Below are 17,510 nucleotides of genomic sequence, written 5' to 3' on the forward strand. Positions count from 1 at the left end.
CTCAATTTGCCTGGAACCAGCACCTTAGCCCTTCAGTCTGTATGTCATCTCATTGATATTAGTGATGGACCTCACCATGGTCATGTTTTCGGCGAACTTGACAATGTGATTACCCGGGTGTTTGACTGTGCAGTCCTGTGTGAGCAGAGTGTACAGCAATGGTTTCAGCGCACAACCTGTGTTGAGGATGATGGGGAGTGAGGAGCGGTTGTACATAATGTCTTTTTGAAGCCCGTTTGTTCGGAAGTCGCACACCCTGTTGTGAGGCGGTGTATTTAGATGGAGGAGTTGGAATTTGTCATAGAGTGATTCTGTCAGTAAACAGATTGGTGAGTGGCCAATGCGGCATGATTAGAGTTTTTGATCTGTGCCATTATCAGCCGTCTCACGCTCTTTGTGATGATTGGCGGCTCTTCCACCGGGCGGTAGTTGTTTGTTTCTGAAGGTGTAGAGTTCTTTGGTACAGGGATGATGCTGGCTGATTTGAGACCTGGATGAGTGAAGTGCTGACGGTGGCCGTGAAGTCATCAGTGAGCTGGTGTGCACACTGCCGGAGTACTTGGCCAGGGATGTTTTATGGTCAGGCAGCCTCACGGAGGTTGGATCTTTGCAGAGTCCTCTCATCCGCTGTTATTACAAAGTGTGGGAGACGGTAGATTTCGTGACTTGCTTGTGTTGCGTGACTCAAAGCATTGTGTAGAGCGCCAGGGAGGGGGACGTCACTGGTACAGTCAAAGCTATTTTTCCTCACGTGGTCTGTAATGCCGTTGATGCCTAGCCAAATATGCAAAGGATTGTTCCCCAGGTTTGGGGACTCCGAAGCCAAAGGGCACAGACACAAAGGAGCAGAGAGATCAGAGACACCTGCGAGGTAATCTCAATACACAGAGCGAGTGGGTACCTGGAATGAGCTGTTCAGTGTTTTGCATCGTTGGTTATCTACCTCGGGTTTAGTATTCTCACCGTGTTTGGATACTCCCAACACTCTGTGAGCAACTGGAAATTAAACAGATACTCAAGTTGTTGGAGACCTGAAATCAAATCAGAAAATGTTTGAAGCAATTCCGACACAGAATGTTGGAGCTGAAGCATTAACTTTGTTTCTCTCTCCGCAGATATTCTGTGTTTGCCTCTTTCTGGAACATTACGTTGGAATAGAAACATAGAAACATAGAAAATAGGTGCAGGAGTAGGCCATTCGGTCCTTCGAGCCTGCACCGCCATTTATTATGATCATGGCTGATCATCCAACTCAGAACCCCGCCCCAGCCTTCCCTCCATACCCCCTGACCCCCGTAGCCACAAGGGCTACGATTTAAATGATTTAAGTCTCCTGGGAAATGGACTTGCGTAGGACACACAATTTAAATTCGTTCTCTTACAGCACAGAAAGAGGACTTTTAGCCCATCCAGCCTGTGCCATTCTCTGTCTGGACCCACTCACGTGCACCCAAACTCTAGCCCTCAGTACCTTCTTCATCCACGTACACATACAAACTTCTCCTAAATGCTGCAGTTGAAGCTGCACCTGCATTCGCGTCGCCCTCTGAGTGAAATTCCTCCTCAGGTTACCCTTAAATATTTCACTGTTTGCCTAAATCCATGATCTCACCCAACCTGAGGGGCAAAACCCTACCTGCATTCACCCTATTGATACTATCAAGGTTTTGTGAGCCTCCAGCAAGGGTTTGCATCCTGGGTCCACGGATTCCACGGTTAATAGTAGGGGTATATGGCATAAAATAGTTTGGGAACTTCTGCTAGCATTACCCCTCATTCTCCTGTGCTTCAGGGAATCAGTTTATAACTCTTTCAATCTATCCTTGTAACTCCGTTCCTTAAATACCAGCAACATCTGTGTCTGCCAGGGCTCCTGCAGTCTCTTCATTAGCCTGCCAAGAACTGTCTGGTTTAAGCTGGTCCATCTCTGACACGCCCGTGCCCTTTCCTGATCTCTCTCTGTCTCCATCTCTAGAGAGGGGATGTCAACCAACTTCTTTCATAAACCTACTGATTTCTATGATAATCTCGACCGTACCTCGTCCCAACCTATCTCCTGTAAAATGTTCTTCCCCTTTCCCAGTTTGTTTGCTTCTGCTACTTCTGTTCCCAGGATGTGGCTGTCCCCCCTCCGCTGTTCCCAGGATGTAGCTGTCCCCCCTCCGCTGTTCCCAGGATGTGGCTGTCCCCCGGATGTCGCTGTCCCCCCCCTCCGCTGTTCCCAGGATGTAGCTGTCCTCCCTCCGCTGTTCCCAGGATGTAGCTGTCCCCCCTCCGCTGTTCCCAGGATGTAGCTGTCCCCCCTCCGCTGTTCCCAGGATGTGGCTGTCCCCCGGATGTGGCTGCCCCCCTCCGCTGTTCCCAGGATGTAGCTGTCCTCCCTCCGCTGTTCCCAGGATGTGGCTGTCCCCCCTCCGCTGTTCCCAGGATGTAGCTGTCCTCCCTCTGCTGTCCTCAGGATGTAGCTGTCCTCCCTCCGCTGTCCCCAGGATGTAGCTGTCCTCCCTCCGCTCTTCCCAAGATGTGGCTGTCCCCCCCCTCCACTATTGATGCTGTCCTCACTCACATTTACCATACGTCTGTGTTCACTCCATCTTCCACCACCATAATATTGATAGAGTTCATCTTGTCCATACCAACCACCCCTTCAAACTCTGCAACTTCCACCATCACCAAAGAGATCTTACGACTAAACATGGATTTACCTTCTTCGCTCCCACCTCGCCCTCTTCTTTCAACAGGGATTATTCCTTTCACAATTCCCTTGTTCATTCACCCCCCCCCTCACTAATCTCCCTTCAGCCACTTATCTCTGCAAGCGGCCTAGGTGCAACACCTACCCGTACACCTCCTCCCTCACCTCCATTCAGACACAAAACAGTCCTTCCAGGTGAGGAAACACTTCACCTGCTAGTCCGCTGGGGTCATCTATTATGTCCTGTGCTCCCGATGCAGTCCCAATGACATTGGCGAGAACCAGCATAAATTAGTAGACCGTTATATCGAGCATCTCTGTATCGTCTGCCACAAGGGGGACTTTGCAGTAGCCAAATATTTTAATTCTGATTTCCATTGCGACGACTCGATCGATGGCCTCCTCTTGTGCCAAGATGAGACCGCCCTCAGGGTGAATGAGCTACACCTTATATTCCATCTGGGTAAGCTCCAACTTGATTGTATGAGTATTGAATTCTTCTTCCAGTTAACAAATAACATCCCCCCGCCCCCCGCAATTCTCTAATCCCCACTCTGAAATTTAATTTCTCCTCACCAGCCTATTACTTCACTTGGGTCCTTTCCGTCCCTTTCTCCTATTGACTAGTCTCTGATTCTTTCTTCTCCTGCCTTTGAACTGTCCTATACTTAACTTCACCTATAACCTCCAAGTTCGCCTCTTTCTCCTCCCCGACCTTTTTATTCTGATATCTTGCCCCTCCTGCTCAGCAATGAAGAAGGCTCTTTGCACAGAATGTCGACTGCTTACTCTTTTCTGCCTGATGTGCTGAGTTCCATTAGTGTTTTGTGTGTATTGCTTTGGATTTCCAGCATTTGCAGGCTTTCTCGTGTTAAAGTATGGTAATTACCATAACAATTATTTGTGTTTTGTTGAGATTATACCGGGAATATTGTGTAAAATCCCGCTCCCCACACTAACACGGGTTATACAGACCAAAGAACAAACTGCCAGAGGAACTCAGTGGGTCGGGCAGCATCTGTGGAGGGAAATGGACCGTCAACATTTCGGGCCGAGACCCTCCCTCTGGACTGAGAGTGGACGGGAAATAGTCAGAGAAAAGAGGTGAGGGGTGGGGATGGGGCAAGAGCTGGGGAGTGAGAGGTGGATCCAGGTGAGGGGGAGGTGGGAAGGTGGAAATAGTGACAGGGGTGGGAGATGAGTGGCTGGGGCAACACGGGGGGCTGCAGAAGGTGGAAGTTAATGCCATAGAGAATGAACAATTAGGTTAGAGAGTATTTGTTTTGGAGATTCAGCAGGCGGATTCCTGGAGGACGATGAAGATCATTGATCGTCTTCACATAAAACAGAGATCGGCAGAAGTGTGGAGACCAAAGGTAATGAAGATCAGCAGGGAGCATGTGTCTGAGATGGGAGAGCAGCCGTCATGTTGATGGTTTGAAGGGCTGAATGGCATCCTGCTGTTTCTCACTTGATATTTCAGTGTTGCTGTCCCGTGAGCCCGGAGGAATGTGAATAGAAATCAGTGTTTATAAACACAGAGGTGATTTGAATGAAAACAACATATTTCCTATTTTGGTCTGAATTGCGTGTCAGACCGGGATGGGAATTGAGCAGACTTGGGGATGGGGTGGACGGAGCAATGTGGACGGGGAAGTTACGCAGGGAATATTAAAAATGTAATTGGTGTAAATATGAAATAATTGAAAAATGCGGAAGACGGGTCGGCCAGCGTGTGAGAGGTGAGATGCAGGATCACCGGTTCAGGTGGGAGACCCTCCACAAGTCACGTGATCCCGTTTCTCACTCTCATTTCAACACAGATCTGCAGCATCTGCGGGTTTTTGCTTACGAACCCTGCCCCCGCTCTGATGACGAGGCTGTCACTTTGTAAATACTCACATTCCACGGATGGGCGGTAGTTTTCTTTCCGTTCTGTGTTGAAGCGGATCGTCGGCGGGGTGCCTGGGGGGGACGGATGACTTCTCTGCCAGGCAAATGGATCAAGTTCCCATCGGTGAGTATTGAGGCCGGTGCCTAGGGGTGAATGAGACGGACAATTTCCCATCGGTAGTGTATGTAAACTTCTGACCCACTGGGAAAGTGATGAAAGAAATAAAAGCTGAAATAAATAATTCTGTCTACTATTATTCTGACATTTCATATTGTTAAAATAAAGTAGTGATCCTAATTGACCTGAGACAGTGAATGTTTTCTAGGATTTGTGAAAAACTGAGTTGAAATGTATTTGGCTAAGGTGTGTGTAAACTTCTGACTTCAACTGTAGATGCAGCCGTCTGAAATAAGACATTTTGAAAACCGATCCGCACTGGCTGTAAGGTTTTTGCTTTGACATACTTAACCCTCTCTGCAGACACTGCTTTTCACCTTGCCATAATATATGGAAAATCTCAACCGTGTAAACAGGAAACTGTAGGAACACAAACATCATCACCGCCGAAAGAGTTTTAAAACTGAGTGGATAAGTCATTGATCACTGAGACAAAGCACAGAAATGGGTTGCTTAGAAATAAAGATACAAAATAAATATCAGCAGCAAAGCCATTCTCATCTCAATTCCCCGAGAATAGTCTGACATTGTTGACGTTATCAACTCGGTCCGCTCACTGCCCCACACGATCCCTCTCGGGGATATTTCCTAACCATGGCAATACACAAACTGCTGCAAGAATTCAGTTGGTCAGTGAGCATCCATGCATGGAAGCGAACAGTCGATGTTTGAGTCCGATAGTTTTCATGGTGACTGGAAATGAAGCGAGGCGGGAGGACAGATGATTGATTGATTTGTCAGGTGAGGGTTTTTCTGTGAAATTCAGAGCTCAGCGTCTGTGCGCATGTGCCCAGCACATTTCTTGGCACAGGGAGCGGCTTTTCAACTGAAATCATGTTTAATCCGTTCCTCAAAACACTCACATTCAGATGTGAACAAAGTCGCTTTAATATTGTAATTAATGGATTCTGCAGTGTTTCAAATTTTGAAAAAAAAAACCGAGGGTCTAATTTAGATTATGAAGACACGTAGTCCCCTTTTATTGTCATTTAATAATGCATGCATTAAGAAATAATACATTATTTCCTCCGGTGTGATATCACAAAACACAGGACAAACCACGACTGAAAAAACTGAGAAAACCACATAATTATGCATGTAGTTACAACAGTGCACAATGCCATAACTTAGTGAAGACAGTCTGTGAGTACAGTAAAGTTCAAAGTTTATTAAATGTCCCACATCTCACGCAGTCGGGAGAGGGAAGAAAAACTCTCCCTGCCATCCCGACCACAATCCGACTTTGAGTTATCCGAAAACTTCGAGCTCTGGTCAGCTCTCCGACACAGAGTACTGAGCGCCATCTCTGTCCGAGCGATTCGACCTCTTTTTCGGTCGCCAAAAGCAGGCAAGGCCGGGGATTTTGAGGCCTACCCTCCGACCACACAGTAACGACAGCAGCGGACGGGCGTTTCAGAAATTTCTCCAGATGTTCCTCTACGATTTCATGTCCATTCTCCATCAAATCAGAATTGTCCACGGCCCCTATTTAACAGATACGATATCATTTTTCACCGGAGAACTGCGCACGCGCGGCGCGCTGCTATCTTCTCCTCCTTCCAGCTAATTTATATCAAATTCCGATCATCTGCAGCTGCTTTAAAATATTTTTCACAGTTCCTTTCAGATAAATCAGACCATTGTATCTGAACAACAACATTCCTTAATGTAAAAAAAATCATTATCTAGCGCAAGGAACTGGCAGGTTTCCCAGTTGCAATTGCCATTTACCTATTAAATGCTCCTGATGAAAGGGTGAGAGGGCGTGTGAGGGTAAGCGGGAAATTAGGTGTAAGGTTTATGGTGAGGGAAAGTGAGGGTGAATATGGGGGATGGGGAAAATAAGTGTGAGAGTGACTGTGAGGATGAGTAACTGCGAGCGTGAGTTTGAGGGTGAGGTTTAGAGTTAGTGCAGAGTGAGGGAGAGGGCCAGGAGGAGTGTAAGGGAAAGGTGAGGGGGAGAATGTGGAAGAGTGAGGGTGAGGATGCGCGTGAGAGACATGGGTGGGTGAGGGGGAAGGTGAGTGTGTAAGAAGTTGATCGTGCAATTGACAGCAAAGTTTGCGGTGAGAGAAAGTGTGAGGTGAAAGAGGGAAGTGAGAGTGACTGTGGGGAGTGACGGGTGGCTGAGGGGTAATTCGTGTCTGAGGGTAAGGAACGAGTTACGCGAGTCTGAGGGTAGGGAACAAGTTGGGGTGAGGGGCAGGTTGAGAATGTGGCGTCGTGATAGAGAAGGGAAAATTTAATTGGAGAGTCATTGTATGAGGGAGAAGGATGCAGAGGGCATGTGGTAGAGGAGGAAGAGTGGAAGGTTGGGAGAGAGGGAGAGGTAGAGAGCGGGTTGCAGGAGGAGTGGGGTTGGAAGACGGGAAGTGGTTGAGATGGAGTGTGAAGCAGAGACAGCGAGGCGGTGAGTGGAGAGACAGAGGGCGATGGAGAACAGATAGCGTGAGGGATAGCGGAGCGTGTGAGACATAGACAAGCCCAAAAGTAACTGAGAGAGAATAGAAGATGAAGGTTGAGTGGGCAGTAGGAGCGAGCGCGAGAGGTGAGAGGGCGTGAGTAGGAGAGAATGGAGACAGAGGGTGTGGGGAGAGGGAAGGAGAGGGAAATAGGGCGAGACAGGGGAGGGGCAGAGTTGGGGAGAGGGGGAGAGATTGGAAGTTGGGGTAAATGGGGACCGGGAGATAGGGAGGGATTGGCGAAAGCGATCGGGAAGGAGTAGTGGAAGAAGATAGAGGGAAATGGAGAGAGAGAGAGAAGGGGTGAGTGAGAGAGAAGAGAGGTGAAAGGGAAGGAGCAAAGCAAGGAAGGAATACGAATGTAGGTGCTGCGAGGGATTTAGGTTGAGAGACGGGGAGAAGAAATATAGAAAGTAGAGGAGAGCTGTGAGAGAGAGGGATGAGAAAGGAGGGGTGTGCTCGAGGGGGCGAGTTTGAATGGGTGTGTGCGAGGGGCAGCTATGAAAGAGAGGTGAATGTTTTGGGAATCGGGGAGAGAGGGATGAGAGAGATGGATAATGAGGATGATGGGTAACACGAATTTTAGAAGAACGTGAGGGGCGCTGACAGATTTGGACGACGAGGCCCTAGAGGTGAGGAAGGGGCATGAGGCAGGAGAGAAGGAGTGGGAGAAGGACGCAGGGGTGAGAACATGGGAGGTGTAAGTGAGAAAGGGGTGGAGGAGGAGTGGAAATGGCGTTGGAGGGGGTTAAGTGAGAAGAGGGAGGTGTGGAGGAGAGACGGGTGGCAGAGAGAGGCAACAAAGAGGGAGGGATGGATGAACGTGATGTGGAGGGTGAGGTGATAGAATAGGGCGGGCATAGGGAGGTTTAGTCAGAATTTGATAGATCAACACTACTTATTCAGTTCATAAGGATGTTAATCCTTGCTGTTCACGTCGCCGAACAAATGCACGCTGAGATTGTTTCCCTGTCTCCGTATCGCACACTGGGAGCTTTATCACGCTCAGTTCCCGTACTCCATATCCTACATCGATAGTCTACCTCGCACGATTACCGGTCTCCATATGACACGGCACACAAGTTCTCGTCTCCGTATCCTACACCGAGTGTTTTCCTCTGCACGGTTGCCGCTCTCCATGCAAAAATGTTAGTCTGCCAAGTTCCGTTGACCTGGTCTCCCCACCGTTTTTATCAAAGCCAGATGAGCCCAGGGCAAGGGCCAATGCATGGAATTGTGATATTGTAGCCATCAGTTTGACTTCGATGCAGGAGGGCCAGAACTGGCAGCCCAGTATTCCAGGGTCCTCCTGTTTTAGACGAGATTATAGGGGAACGAATGACGTCACTGTGAGAGAAAATGTCAAAGCAGTGTACAGTCAGAACAGATGACAGTACTCGTGTAGTGAGGGTTTAAGGGTGAAATTGAGGGGAAAAAAAACAGTGGTATGACCACGCTAATACGCGATATTTCAGAGCCCAGACATCTAAGAGGTTAGAGGAGTAAATTTATGCAGATATCGCAGAATGTTCCAAGAAATATGAGGATTTTATGGAAGATGATTTTAACTTTCTATATATTGACAAAGACTCCCATACTTTAAAAGGACTAGATGGGTTGCAGTTTTTCAAATGTGTTCAGGAAAGTTTTCTTAAACAGTACAGATAAGTCACATGGAGAGAATGTGCTATACTTGATCTCCTATTGGGGAATAAGACAGGGATGGTGAAATCAGTATCTGAAAGGTAACGCTTTGCATCGAGTGATCCTAATACATTGAACTTCAAAGTAAATATGGAAAACGATAGCGCTGGCCCGCAAGTTGAGATTCTGAACGAGAGAAAGGGCGATTGTGATGGTATCACAAAATATCTGGGAAGTGCAGATTTGGACAGAATGTTTTCTGCCAAAGGTGTGCTTGGTAAATGCGAGGCCTTCAAAAGTGAAATACTGACAGTACAAATCATGCGTGTCCCTGTCAGAATAAAAGATAACTGTAACACGTTTAGAGAAGTTTGGTTCTCAAAAGATATTGAGGTACGGGTTAGGGAAAAATGAGGTGCATCGCAGGTTTGGGAAAGGAGGGACAAATGAGACAGTTATGGAGTGTTAGGAATGCAAGGGAACACTAACGAAAGAAAACAAGAGAGCTAAAAAAAAAAGGCATCAGGCTGTCCTAGCAGACAATATGAAGGAGAAACCCTTGGGGATTCTACAGATATGATAAGGACAAAATGATTGCAAGGGACAAAGTGGTCCTCCTGAAGATCAGAATAATATTCTATGCCGACCAACTGGACTTTCTTGACTAACCTGCCATATCAAATGCCTGGCAATGTCCTTGTGAACAACATCCACTGCCTGGCCTTAATCAACTTTCCTGACATCCTTTTGTAAAAACCCTATAAGATTGATTGGACATGGCCTACTACTCACTAGGTTATGCTGAGTATCCTTATTCAGTCCCTGGCTGTCGAGATACGTACGAGGGGTGATTGATAAGTTTGTGGCCTAAAGTAGAAGGAGTCAATTTCAGAAAACCTAGCACATTTATTTTTCAACATAGTCACCTCCCACATTTACACGCTTAGTCCAGCGGTCATGGAGAACACGGATCCCTTCTTTGTAGAAGTCGGTGTCTTGGACCTTCAGAAGTAGTCGACAGCAGGGGTGATTGATAAGTTTGTAGCCTAGGTTAGACGGCCTGAAGTTATACAGCTCTCGTTACATGCACGTGCAGTCCAACTCTTTGAGTGATTATACAGAAAGTTTGAAGTTAATAACTCATCTCCTTCCACCTTTAACCACAAACTTATCAATTACCCCTGCTGTGGACTGCTGGACTAAGTGTGTAAATGTAGGAGGGGACTATGTTGAAAAATACATGTGCTAGCTTTTCGAAAATTGACTCCTTCTGCCTTAGGCCACGAACTAATCAATCACCCCACGTATATATATCCCTCATCTCAGAATACCATCCAATTATTTACCCATTACTGATTTTAGGCTTCTAATTTCCTGGGTTATGTTTAGATTCTTGTTTTAACGGGGGAACGGCATTCGCTATTCCACAATTCTCTGGTAGCTCACCTGTCGCTAAGGATGATGTAAATATCTGTGATAGGGCCCCGGAAATTTCTGCACTTGCCTCCCACTGGGTACTCGGGAGCACCTTGTCAGGTCCGGCGGATTAATCCACCTTAATTTCCTTTAGGCAGTAAACAGCTCTTCCTCTGTAGTCGGTATAGGGTCCATGAAGTTGATGTCGCTTTTATAGACGGTGTGGTTATCCTGAATAAATGAAGGTGCAAAATGTTTTTGAGGTCTCCCGCATCAGTTACGATGCATTTCACCAATGTAGAGGAGGACACATGTGGACCACTGGATACAATAGACGACGCCAAGCCGATTCGAAGGTGAGGTGTTGTCTCTCTCGGAAGGACTGGCAGGTGCAGTATTCTGGCCGTTCACAGAGCTGAGTGACGGGAGGGAGATTAGTGGGTTAGGCCGAAAGGGGAACATGGGGAGTGGGGGCAGGTGAGGGTTGGGGGAGGAGAGGGGTGAGGGACGTTTAGAGAGAGAATATGGAAGGGGAAGAAATGGGAGTCGAGAGGCGAGAGAAAAGGAAGGGGTGAAAGGATGGTCAAGGTGAGAGAGGGTTGGTGAGAAAGAATTATTTCGAAGGCTTAGAGCAAGGGCGCTAGAAGAGAGAGAGAGAGAGGGAAAGAGAGAGAGAGAGAGAGAGGGGGGGGGGCAAAGAGGGGGACGCCGAGGGAGAGAGGGAAGAAAGAGAGAAAGGATAAAGACGGCTCAGTTATCCTTTCTCCTCCTCTCCTCCCTCACCTTTTCAAACATCGCTGTCCTCTCTCTGAACTCCTCCCCCTTCTTTCCCCACACTTTGTTCCCCTACAAAAGATAACGGGGCTCGATGCTGACCAGCTCGCACCCGCAGGCCTCGTCTCCATTTCTCCAGAAAGTCCGACCCAACTCCTGCATTTGCTTGACCATTGACAATATCGCCCCGCAGCACAGCCTGAACTTGACCGACCCGATAATCTGAGAGGGCGGAAAAACTCGGGACGTGGGCTCGAGATAGGATAATGGTGCCAGCTTCTCCTGACAGCAAACTTCCTGCACGGGCGTCCTTCAATTTGCATAAACCATGGCGTGAGTCGCACACAACCTCGCCATCCCGTCTCTCAAAGCTTTCTCTCCCATCCCCTCTATTCGTGATCCATTATATCCACAGACGGCGGCCATTTCATAATGAGAACCTGCTCATAACTCCACCACCCCCATTCCCCGTTCAACCACTATTGAATGAATCACTGGCCAACTCTCCCAGTCTCGTCACTCCTAATCCCCTCAACTCCCAGTCCCCTCGCTCCGACATTTCTACTGTCCACCTCATCCTGGGTGGCGGCCATTTTGTGATTGGTACATTTGCCAACCGACCATCCAATATCATCGAATACGTCGCACTCGGAAGCTCATTATTCGCTCACTCCCTGGTCATTCATTCAACCCGAACCACCGTCCACCATCCCTCCTTACCATCCCCACCGTCCCCTTGCTCTTCTCTCCCGGACGTCAATCTAAACTTCTGCTGGGAGATACTTTACGACCCGAAATGTCAAACCATGCTCTAGTACTGGGTGATGTACAGCCCTGTCCTCATGGTCTTTGCACTCCTCCGTGTGTCAGTCCCTTCAAGGCGCCCATTTGTAATCTGTCCACTACACCCTTCCTCGATAAGCTTCGAGCGAACGGAATAGGTGGCTTTTAACAGGGAGAATTTCCACGAATGTTTCTGACGGGATGTGGATCAACAACCGTTGCGTGTGAAATGATGTTAACTGTGGGAGAGAGGTTTCTTGTGGCAACAGCTGTCCTAGTGGAAACTTAATAATTTCTTAATTTTACCAATATCAAAAACTCTCCTGAATCGCGAAGGGCTCAGAAAATCTATGGCTAGGGTCCTTCAAGATTTCTTGTGGGGGAAATTGTCGAACGTGTTTGGTTTGATTTCAGCGGAAAGGCGACTCCCTGTACCGGGGCAGTTGAGGGGTGTTCGAGCTGAAACTCGTCCTGCGCTGGACAGCCCCGTTCTCACACAGGGTGGAGCTCAGAACCTTCCAGAACCCAAGATGGATCAAATCCACAGCCTGGGATTCGCTGAATTAAACAGCCAACCTTCGCCCCATTGGTTGTGTTGGAAGAACAAGGAGGAACAATGTGAGCTCTACGCGGAAATCCAGACAGAACCTAGCTGCGACCGGGAGAGACGGTTAACGCAGCCTTTGATATTCCTGTCTGTGTTTCCTCCATTTGCCCCAGTTCCCTCTCCTCCCGACGTCGGACATATCCCGGGCCGGCGAGGGTGTGCGAACCAGAACAGCGGCCATGTATGCTTATTCCAGCTCAGCTGGACCAGTGATCTGTAATGAGCGACGGACACTACATAACAGAATAGCCTCGGGAGTAGCAGCTTAGACTGAAAACTCTGTGCATGGTGAGCACACCGCTCACCCGGGACCGCACTGAACTCCGTCCGGTTTCAACATCACAGTAAGTGTTGTCTCCGATTACTCAGAATGAGGGAGCGTTTACGGAGAGGTCAGTCTGCTTTCGGACCGGGAGGGGATGTAGTGGGAGAAGGGAGCTCTGAGATGTTCAAGTTAACAAATAAACTCCCCCTCTTCCTCTCCTTCTCTCTCTCTTTCACTCACATACAGACAACAAAACTAACTAACAGAGAGACCGTGAAATTTTACGGTCTCAGTCAGAATGCCGTAGATAGACTGATTTAATTAAACATCAAAAGAACACAAATGATTGGGAGTTTAAGGTAGAATAAAATACTGGAAACTCACAAAGTCTGATAGCAATTGTAACAAGTAAACATTCAGACTGCAGACACTGGTAAACTTTCTTTTCTATGCCATCCTCTTTTCATAGCTTTTCATGTGACAGAAATACTTCGATGCAGTACTAAAGAGTGGAGGTGGAATGTCGAACTGGTTTGTTTGTCTTCAGCAGAGAAGCCGCTCCCCGCTCTGAGGAATGTCTGCGTGTCGGAGTCCGCCCGGTGGACAGGCAGCGGCTTGCACACGGAACATCGCGCTGTGAGTCTCACAGAACAGTAACACCGGCCCCTCCCCCGCAGCTACTAACTGACCCTTGCCTGTTTGTTTGGAATGAAGTTGGAAAAAATCGACCTGAAAATATATCCACAAGGAGACTGAACATTCTTACTGAATTAAGGTGAGAATAATTTAGCTTGTGATATTTATTTCTGATCTTCATTTCAAATCGATCTACTATCTATGTTTTGGATCAGTGATGGAGAATCCATTCCCTCCAGTTTAACCCTCTTCTGGCGGCGATGGTATTTGTGTTCCTGTAGTGTCCTGTCAGCATTATTGAGATTTTTCACATTTTACGTCAAGGTTAAAAACGGATCTATAACCAAGGTTACGATTTTGAAGTAAGTGTGCAAAAAAAACTGTTTAGACAACAACGTTTCCCGTTTGCAAAACTTGTTATTTCAGGTGAATGTGTGTTGTTTTCTCTTTGAGACTGTGTTTATTGTGGGTGTTTCGAACCGATCGGCTCGACATCCTGTACAAGCAAAGCCTTTGATTCTGTTCAAGGCGACGGAACACAATAAACAGACGGGGGTGGGGGCGGCGGTGGGAAAAGGGGGGTGGGGGTGTCAGGTTACAGAAAGAGACAGGCGACAGGCGGCATTGCGGTGCAAAAGGAATAATTTTATTGTACGGGGCAGAAGGCTCGATGGGCTAAGTGGCCGATTTCTGCGCGGTATATTTACAGTAACGATTTGACTCCAGAGTTACTGTAAAACAATTAAAAAAAATTAGGACCATTACACATGTAAATTACCTACCGCTACACCAAAAACAAACATCGCAGTAATTAAACCATCCAGATCGTTGATAGAGATTATAAGCAACAATGATCCCAGCACCGATCCCCTCGGAACCCCAGTAGTATCTGGTCTCCAGTCAGAGGGCGAAACCATTTTCTACCGCTTACTGGCTTCTCCCAGGAAGCCGATGCCGAAGCTATATTACCATCTCTTCCTTAATGTTAAGCCCCTGAACCTTCTTGACTAACCTCCGATGTGGGAATCTGCTGAATATCCAGGTAGATTGTTCTCAAGTATCCTAATACTTTTTCATTCGGTAAATTAACTCTTCCCTTTTTCCCCGGAGCAGCAAGTGTCACGTTGTTCCAGTTGATACGTTACCGACATTGAATATTCTCTCACAGTTGTACTCAGTCCCCACTCTCTGGCTTACAGAGTGTTTACAGAATTCACGTTTATGTACCCTATTACTGCACGCCTCTCGCCATGAGAATTAGCATGATTTGACTCTGTTCTGCCTGCCCTCTCCCAATTCACACAGTTTTCTGCACTTCCCAATTAACGCCCTCTCTGTGTTTCTCAAAATCAAACCCTACCTTTTTTTTGCTCTTCTTAGTGTCAGCTGTATGTTGTGCAAAACTTTATTTAAGCTCTTCTGTGAATCGATATGGAGGCTTTGATAGATTTTTTTTACTAATCCGAAAGCATCGTAATTCAGTCCGGCCTGATAGCGATTACGGAGATACGGCTGTAAAATGACCGGGTCTGGGTGCTCATTACAGATTACACGATTGCTGGAAAGAACGGCAGCTCAAAAGCAAAGAGGCGACGTCGACGTTAAGTAAGGGTTTCGAGTGCTTTTCAAGTTTGATATAAGTTACGAGTAATGCAAAGTGGGCGCAATAGTCAGTTCATGTTAGCAGGGAAATCATGCTACGAAAGGAATGAACACCAGAGAGTCTGCAAGAGACGGTTAAGATTAGGTGTTACAATTGCAAAACAAGCGTGACAAGAGCTGTTCAGGCAACATGAGTTCCCCTTTACTAAAACTTGCCGTTTCCGATAAAAGCATGTTGTTTTCTCTTTGAGACTACAGTATGATTCTAACCAATTTAATGAGGTCCTACCAAGGCAAATGGTATCCATATGGAAGCCTGAATAGTTTTCTTTACTATTCCGAAAGCGTCCTCTTTCAGTCCGGCGTAATAGCGGTTACAGAGATGCGGCTGTAAGATGACCGGGTTGGGTGCTCATTATTACACCAGGTCAAAGGACAAGAGGCAGCGCAGATGTTAAGTGAGGAATCCGAATATTCTCTAAGGTTGGTATAGATGTAGCAGTAATGCAGAATGTGTGTGATTTTAAAATCAGACAATGGAAAGAGTAAACACAAGAGGGCCTGCAGAACTATTTGCTAGAATAACCCAAAAGGTCAGGCACCATCTATGGAGAGGAATTTCTCGACCCAATTCATCGAATGTATATTCCGCTCCATAAATACTGCCTATCCTCCTAACTTCTCCAGCATTTTTTGGTTGTTATGGGAACAGTGTCGACTGGACGAAGGTAAATAGCATTTGAAGGTGTGCATCTTCATATTAACAGAGGAGCAATTGCCAAAGCCATCACAAATTAAGGAGCCTGGAACATTTCTTCTTAGACTGTATGTTACAAATTACTAGGAAAAAGGTTGTTTGCCTTTGCTTCTCTCTGTGCAACAAAGAGGAATTCCTAAGAAATGTTGTGAATGTCTCTATGCTGCTGGGCGCGGGAGGTCCCTCAGCTCAGTTGGATACTTCCGGTCCATTGACACTAAAGGGTAAGAGGCCATTATCAAGCCCTACACCTGAGATCCGCCGGCATTCCTCTCAGTATGGGGATTGTGACACTGGGGCACCGGCTAGAGGCTGTACAATGCCGGTGGTCGAGGAATTCCCGCAACGCGGGTAAGCGTGATATGGGATGTGGTTCGACAAGTTCAGCTTGTTCACGTCCCAGTTACTCTTGGAAGTTGCAGTGAGGGTATTCTCCGGAGCTTCTCCGTCTGTCACAATATTAATCTGCGGGCAGATTGTTAACATCTTACATTATATGTAAAAGTATTTGAAAAAAAAAGAATAGATCAACAAGGAATGATTTTACTTTCACCGCGCTGGGGAGAAACTAACTATGAAAGTTATGAAATGGGGGAAGAAATTGTGGAGATGTGCTGTTGCCCGATTCCCAGTGTCTGAGTCCAGGAGCTGATGACCCCGGGGCTGCTGCAGCACCGTCCACACTGCAAGTGTCCTCTCAGGGCAGTGGGAGTGCACCTGCTTCAAAAAGGCCCGGATGCCCCTGTAAACAGAGCTATCAGTCGCCATTGCCCAGTGGATGGTGAAATGAAAGAGGTTATTCCCCATCACTGACGAGCATAGCAGTGACATTAATGCATCACGACGGCTGTTATTGGGTCCGGGGATGGGTATTGATCTTTGTCCGTCTATCTACGCAGTTTGTTATTGGGGAACACAGAAGAACACAGAAAGCGGCTGTTCGGCCCCATGGACCCCATCAGAATTAATCCCGAAGAGCCATCAGAACTAGATGTCATATTACAGAAAAATGTTGTAAACATTGTTGACTTTGTGGCAGTACAGTAATGCAATACATAATAATAAAGAAAAGAAAACGTGTATTACAGTAAGCATATGTTACTAAAATTTAAATGTAATAAATATTGCAAAATAATGAATTTAGTGATGTAGGTTTATGAATTCCATGTCCATCCAGAAATCGGATGGCAGAAGGAACGAAGCTGTTTCTGAACCGTTGCGTGTGTAACTTCAAGCTCCTGTACCTCCTTCTTGATGGTATCAATGGGGAGAGGACATGTCCTGCGTAATTCGGGTCTTTAATGATTGATGCCGCCATTTTGAGGCATCACTCCATGATGGAGCTGAAAGAAATTATAACTTTCCGCAGCCTTTTTCCAGCCTGTGCAGTAGCTCCCTCTGCCCGCACCCCACTGGGTGATGATGATGATGCAGCCAAGTAGAATGCTGTTCACAATATATTTGTAGAAATCAGCGAGACTTGGGTGACATATCAAATCTCTTCAGACGTCTAATGAAATATCGTCGCTGCAGTTCTTTCGTTGAAGTTGCACTTCCCAATCTGCACTCGCAGTTCATGACAGTGACAGCTGTCCCAGACTCTGGGGCTCTGTGACAAGCACAATGTTAAAAGCAAGATTAGACAGAAATTAATATGAAAAGAGAATTGTTGCTTCCTGAAAAGACACGTATCCTGTCTGATGCAATGGACCACTTAATTTACAACTTAATTTTCCCCGGGACCCATATTCCCAGGGTGATGGAACTACTGATCATCCTGTTTTCTCCCAAAAGAGAC

Source organism: Mobula birostris, chromosome 13, assembly GCF_030028105.1.
Source record: "Mobula birostris isolate sMobBir1 chromosome 13, sMobBir1.hap1, whole genome shotgun sequence".
Classification (NCBI taxonomy): domain Eukaryota; kingdom Metazoa; phylum Chordata; class Chondrichthyes; order Myliobatiformes; family Myliobatidae; genus Mobula; species Mobula birostris.